We start from the raw sequence: 6,547 nt of genomic DNA on the forward strand, positions 1-6,547 counted from the left end.
TTCCACCCACTTACCACAAGAGGTCAGTCGTGCTATGGTTTCCATTCCAAAAAAAAAAATCTACACGGAATAATTTTAGAAATTAGGTTTCTTGTTTTGCATTAGTATTACAGATTAGAAGTGTTGGATGATGCCAAAAGTATTTTTTTTAAATTCAGTTTGAAATGAATAAATAAGCAGGAGAGCCAGATTCAACCCCATTAAGTTATACAGGTAGTCCTCGACTTACAACAGTTCATTTAGTGAGAAAGTTACATAAAATGCACTGAAAAAAGGGAGTTACAACTGTTTTTCACACTTACAACCATCCCCATGGTCACGTGATCAAAATTCAGACACGTGGCAACCGTTGCAGTAATCTAGGATCATATAATCATCTGACACACAAAGTCAATGGGGAAATCAGTTCACTTTACAACCATGTTACTAATTTAACAACTGTCAGGTTCCGAAGGGTTAATGAAAGCAGCCAAACACAGAAACGGTTTGTAAATGCAGTTTGTATTCTTCCTTCGGCACGAACTGAACAACAAAGCACTAAGGCAATGAAAAACTGTCGGAGCTGCCACCCTGCGCTTCCCACCACCTTTTATAGCTACATTGGCAATTAAGATAAACCGCACCCTGCCTGTGTGCACACCCATCACCTTGTGACCCAGAACGAAAACCACCCAGCAATTAATCATGGATTGTTAGCAGGAGTTTCTTCAGCTTGTAGAGGTGGAACGGTGAGTCTTGGCAGCTGGCCCAGTTTTCTCCCCTAAATGGCAGCTCCAGGCATCTGGGCTGGCCGGAGCTGACAACAACTGCAGTAATTCACTTAACAACTGTGGCTAGAAAAGCCACAAAATGGGTTAAAATTCCATTAACACTTGTCTCACTTAGCCACAGAAATAATGGGTTCAATTATAGTCATAAGTTGAGGACTGCATGCATCTGGGTAAATACATTTCTTCTTGTGGATTCCATAATTTGTTATTTAGACATGTATACCTTCAAAGTTTAGATGTGTATTCCTGCCAGAATGTTGTCAGTTTTGCTTTTTCTGATGTCCCAGAATTTTGTTAATGCTGGAAATTGATTTTTCTGGTAAGATTCCCACCAAATATATATATACAAGTATGTGTGATTTGGCCACATGAGAAAGTAAAACTGGACAACTTCCTCAGACATCTCAACAGCCTACACCCCAAAATACAATTCACCATGGAAATAGGAGCAAACAACCAACTTCCCTTTCTGGACATCCTAATCTACAAAAAACCCAATGGCTCCCTAGGACACACCATCTACCGGAAAAAAATACACACCAACTGCTACTTAAATGCACAATCCCATCACCACCCTGCACAGATCAACTCTGTAGCCAAGACCCTCATCTCCAGAGCCAAACACCTAGCCGACAAAGACCACCTGAAAACTTTATTACACACTCTCACAAACATATTAATCTCCAACGGATTCCAAAGAAAAACAATTACCAACCTAATCCAAAAGGAGACTCCACCCAAAAACGAGACACAGAACAGGACAACAGCATCTCCCTCCTCCCTTACATCAAAGGCACCACAGATAAAATCAGCAAAATTCTCCACAAATACAACATCAAGACAGCCTTCAACACTGACCAAAAATCTTAAGAACATCTTAAGAAACCCCAACGACAAAATCCAGCTAGAAAACCAAGGAGTCTGCGAAATACCATGCAAAATCTGCCCTGCAACAAACATAGGACAAACGAACAGGAGAATAAATGCACACATCGCAGAACACAAGAACGCAGTCAGAAACAAAGAAATAACTTCCTCCCTTTTCCAGTACCTTAAAGCTACAGGACATGAAATTAATTTTGAAGGAACCAGGTTAATCTCCAAAACAGAACACTTCAACAAGAGAATAATTATGGAAGCTATCGAAATAGAGAAACACCCCCACAACATGAATAAACGTGACGATACCTCCTGCCTACCAGACAACTGGAAACCAGCTCTAGTCAAACAAGCCCCACCCACCACCCAGGCCATTACAACAAGAAACAACAATAGACACACCCACCCACCAAGATTTATAGAAAGACGGCAGCTCCGATCACACTTTAAGCCCAAAACCCAGCCTGAAGATGGCAAGTGAGACATCGCTGAAACGTTGCCAAGACAATCTCAATCTTACACGGGAAAAGACCTGAATACAACAAGACCAGCATACCTACAGCCGTGAAAAATCTACGAACACAAACACACACACACACATATAATTAAATGCTATGCTTACTGGGTATCTCTGAATATCTCATCCAATCTTTCTGAGCTCAGAAATGGAGGATGATGAGAGCTTTTTATAGATCATTTCTTAATTGCTTGAATGCTGCTATGAACTAGACCTGTAAAAATTAGTAAAAATGGAACATTTAAACTAGTAAAAATGAAACATCTCAAAAGGAGGCACTGGCAAACTGTTTTCCTGTACATCACCAGGAATCAAATGATATTAGATTGACTTCATGGAGTTCCTACTGAGTTGGCACATATAGCATTATTCTGTCCAATTTTTCCCTACAACAGACCTGGAGGGTAGGCTTGCTCAGTGACCTAATGAATTTTCATGGCTAAAATTGGGCTCAAACCTGGATCTCTACAGGTTCTAGTCCAGCCCCATTTTATTAACTTCTCACATTTATGTGGCCACCTACCTCATAAAAAGTGACTCTGGGTGGTGTAAAACAATCAACCCATGAACTGCTACTGCTCACTAACTTGAAAAAGAATTTATGCTTTATCCCTCAGTATTAGTTATCCTACCCTCTCCCACCAAGGTGTATTGGATGCCATTCTTATCACTTCCAGATAGAATAGCAACTATTATAACAGGATGGGGGGAAGGGGGGGAATTGGCTGGATTACATTTCAACACATTGATCTGTATTGATCTTTGATCAATACACACTGATCTTTCCTAGCCACATTCCCTCTAATGTAGTGTTTTTCAACCTTGGCAATGTTCAGATGGGTGGACTTCAACACACAGAATTCCCCAGCCAGCTGACTGGGAAATTCTGGGAGTTGAAGTCCATCCATCTGAAAGCTTCCAAGGGTGAGAAACACTGCATTAGAGGGAATGAGGCTAAGGCAGATATGCCTTTGCTGTTAATACAGATAATAGAGACTGTAAAAATGTCAGCAATAGGGCAGTGCTATCATAGTGTATTCAGCTGTGTTCCTTTGTTAGCTATTTGGTCCTTAAGTGTCTCCTTTTCTTTCTCCATTCTTTTATTCTTTATTTTTTGCAGGGGAAGTGGAAGAAAGCAATTATTTCACAGGAGCAAGACACGAATTGGTCAGCAGTAAAAAAAAATTCTGCATCCAAATATAGCCACTGACTTTAATTTCTCTTTACACAAGAAGAAAGTGCTTTTGACTGCACTCCTAAGCACATTTATCATGTGCAGTGAAGTTTCTGTACAAGGGAGCAAGTAGTAATTATTCAATTATGCAGTAAAATGGTATAGACCAGAAGCGAGATTCACTTACTTTCCCTACCGGCTCGCAAATGTTTGCACGTGCACGCTCACTTCACTCACACGTGCCTCGTCTGTGCACGCACACCGCCCTCCTGCGCATGCGCAGTGCTCACACATTGCTCACACATGTAGGGGTGGATGGATGGAACCTCCCGCAGCCACTACTACCAGTTTGCCCAAACTGGAGAGAACTGTCTGAATACCACCTCTGGTATAGACTCTATTCAGGTTTATGACATGAACAAGGACAAACCATTTCTGACTATGGATAATGTGTACATTCGTAGATTTTTCTCCTTATGTGACTGTACCTATACATTATGTTAGAGGCTTAGCATGAATATCCCAGTGTATTAGCAACAGAAGCATTTATGCATGAATAGCTTTAGTGCTTCATATTAAGGAAAGATAACACAGATGCATCAGTTGGTGGGTTGGATTAAAACTGTACAGTCCACAAAAGTGTTGATTGCTGTTTAAAGGGAATGCTTTGGACACATCCTGAGAACCAGTTTAATCTGCTTTCTTCCTGTCTGGGAGGTGATCCAAAAGTATGTCAGCATTATTTACTCTGTCTGCATAGCCAGCCTCTACTGTATTCTGTCACATTAATGAGGGCAGTGAGTGATGCTGCCCTCGCAGTTTATTGCAGGACAAACCAAGGCACAGTGCTTGGTGGATTTCCTGCTGCCAGGAATTATTCCACAAATTGCCACAAATCTGGAGGAAAAAGCAAATTTTGACTGAAAGCTTCATTCTATCCTTTGGCTCCTTAAAATGATATATTTCTATTTTCTGCCACAGTTGTACTGCATAGGTCAAAGCTAGCGTAGTTATCTTCCACTTACGACTACAATCGAGCCCAAAATTTCTGTTGCTAAACAAAACAGTTATTAAATGAGTCTTGCCCCCTTTTTTTGACTTTTCCTGCCACAATTATTAAGTGAATCACTGCAATTGTTAAGTTAGTAACACGTTTTTAAAGTGAATCTGGATTCCTTGTTGACTTTGCTTAGCAGAAGATCTCAAAAGGTGACCACACAACCTTGGGACACTGTAACTGTCATAAATATGAATCGTTTGCCAAGAGTCTGAATTTTGATGGTGTGACCATGGGGATGCTGCAAGTTGTGAGTGTGAAAAATGGCGATAAGTCACTTTTTTCAGTACCATCGAAACTTCAGTCACTAAACGAATGGTTGTAAGTCAAGGACTACCTGTACAATATTTCCAGTTCTACTCAGAAGCCTATTGCCAACTAAGTGGACAAGGCTCCTTCAGCTGCTGGTTCAGCCATTTGTATATAAGATCCATGCTCTTCCTAGGTTATTAAAGTTGTGCAGGGAAGACATGGAATTAGATCTGGGCAGTAGTTAACTTAGTAAAAAAAGGATGCAGTTTCACCAGCTCTTAAAGAGACGGTGATTATTCTTCAAAGGAATATTGTTCAACCCAACCAAGCTTGGCAATATTCACCCAGGTTCCAAATTTCCTTTCTTAGAGAAGATTGTGGAGAAAGTGGATAAGTCTAGGCTTAGGATAGCTTAGGGAGCTGCAGAGGACCTTGGATGAAGGTCCTCCGCAGCTCCCTCTTTCAATTGGGGTTCAGGCCAGGGTTTGGGACTCAGATGGCATTGATCAGTTATGAATGATCTCTGGCGACAGTGGGATGGCAGTGGTGTATCCATTCTTTTTGATCTCTCAGCAGCCTTTGATACCATTGATCATGGTATTTTTCTTAGCCGGCTCCAAGACTTGGGATGTGGGGATGGATGGCACCATGTTGTGCTGGTTTTCCTGCTTCTTCAGGGCTCATTATCAGTTGGTGTCGATAGAACAGGGAAAGATCCAGATTGTGGTCCCTACTTTATGGAATGTCTCTCGGGGCAGTTCTCTCTCCCCTCCTGTTTAGCATCTACATGGCACCATTGGGTGAGGTGATGTGTTGTACCTGGGTGAGATCTCATCAATAGGTGAATGACACCCAGCATTATATCTCTACTTCATGCCCATTAAGAGATGTTGTGGATGTTTCTATCCCAGTGTCTGGAGGTTATTCTGAATGGGGCAAAACAGGCTCGGATTCAATCCTAGCAAGCCAAAGTGGCTGTGGGTATTTGGATCTTGAAGACAAGCCCCTGCCTTAACCAAGTATTTTCCCTTTGGAAATTAAAACGGCCCCAATCCAGTTGGCCTTTTGCAAAGCTTTAAAAAATTATCTGTGTACCCAGAGATACTGGGACTTGGAATGCATGCGTGAAGACCAACTGGCTGGCGTGCATGTGCATATTTGCACGGAAACTAGAAGAACAGGTGGCCAGTGCACATATGCACCTCTGCCAGCTGGCCTTTGAGTTTCTGGGGCCTCAGCACTTGATGAACATGCATGCACGGATGTGAACACACACACACACACACACACACACAATTCAATTTGGGCACTCTGTGCCAAAAAGGTTCGCCATTTTACCTCATTTTTAAAATGTATTGTCCTATAAATTGGGTTTGTTTTTTGGATATGTATTTAATTTCTTCTTAACTTTCGGGATGTGTGTTTTTTAATGTTGTACGCCGACCTGAGTCCTTTGGGAGAAGGGCGGCATATAAATCCAATAAAACAAACAAACAAACTGCCCTACACCATTTCTGACAAACAGCAAGCTAGTCTCTTCTTGAAAGCTTCCAGTGATGAATCTCCCATAACTTCTGAAGGCAAGCTGTTCCATTGGTTGATTATTCTCACATGTAGAATTTACTCCGCGAAGCATAGTTAGTTAGACGACGGAGATTTCAGTCAAGGTGTGGCTGCCTGCACAGAAATCGTCGCATTTAACCATAGCGATCCATAGTCTAAGACAATACCGGCTAAGCAGGTGCAAGGCTGTGCGAGTTGCGGGTCCAACCACAACAACTGCCTGTAACTGTTGTGGGGCGTGCTGCTGCAGCCAGGAGAACGGGGAGAGGGGCGGCGAAGGCGTGCGTTATTTCTCTGCCGAGGAAGGGGAGAATATCCACATTCACTGGAGTTTG

Source organism: Natrix helvetica, assembly GCF_964273705.1.
Source record: "Natrix helvetica genome assembly, chromosome: 2".
NCBI classification, from domain to species: domain Eukaryota; kingdom Metazoa; phylum Chordata; class Lepidosauria; order Squamata; family Natricidae; genus Natrix; species Natrix helvetica.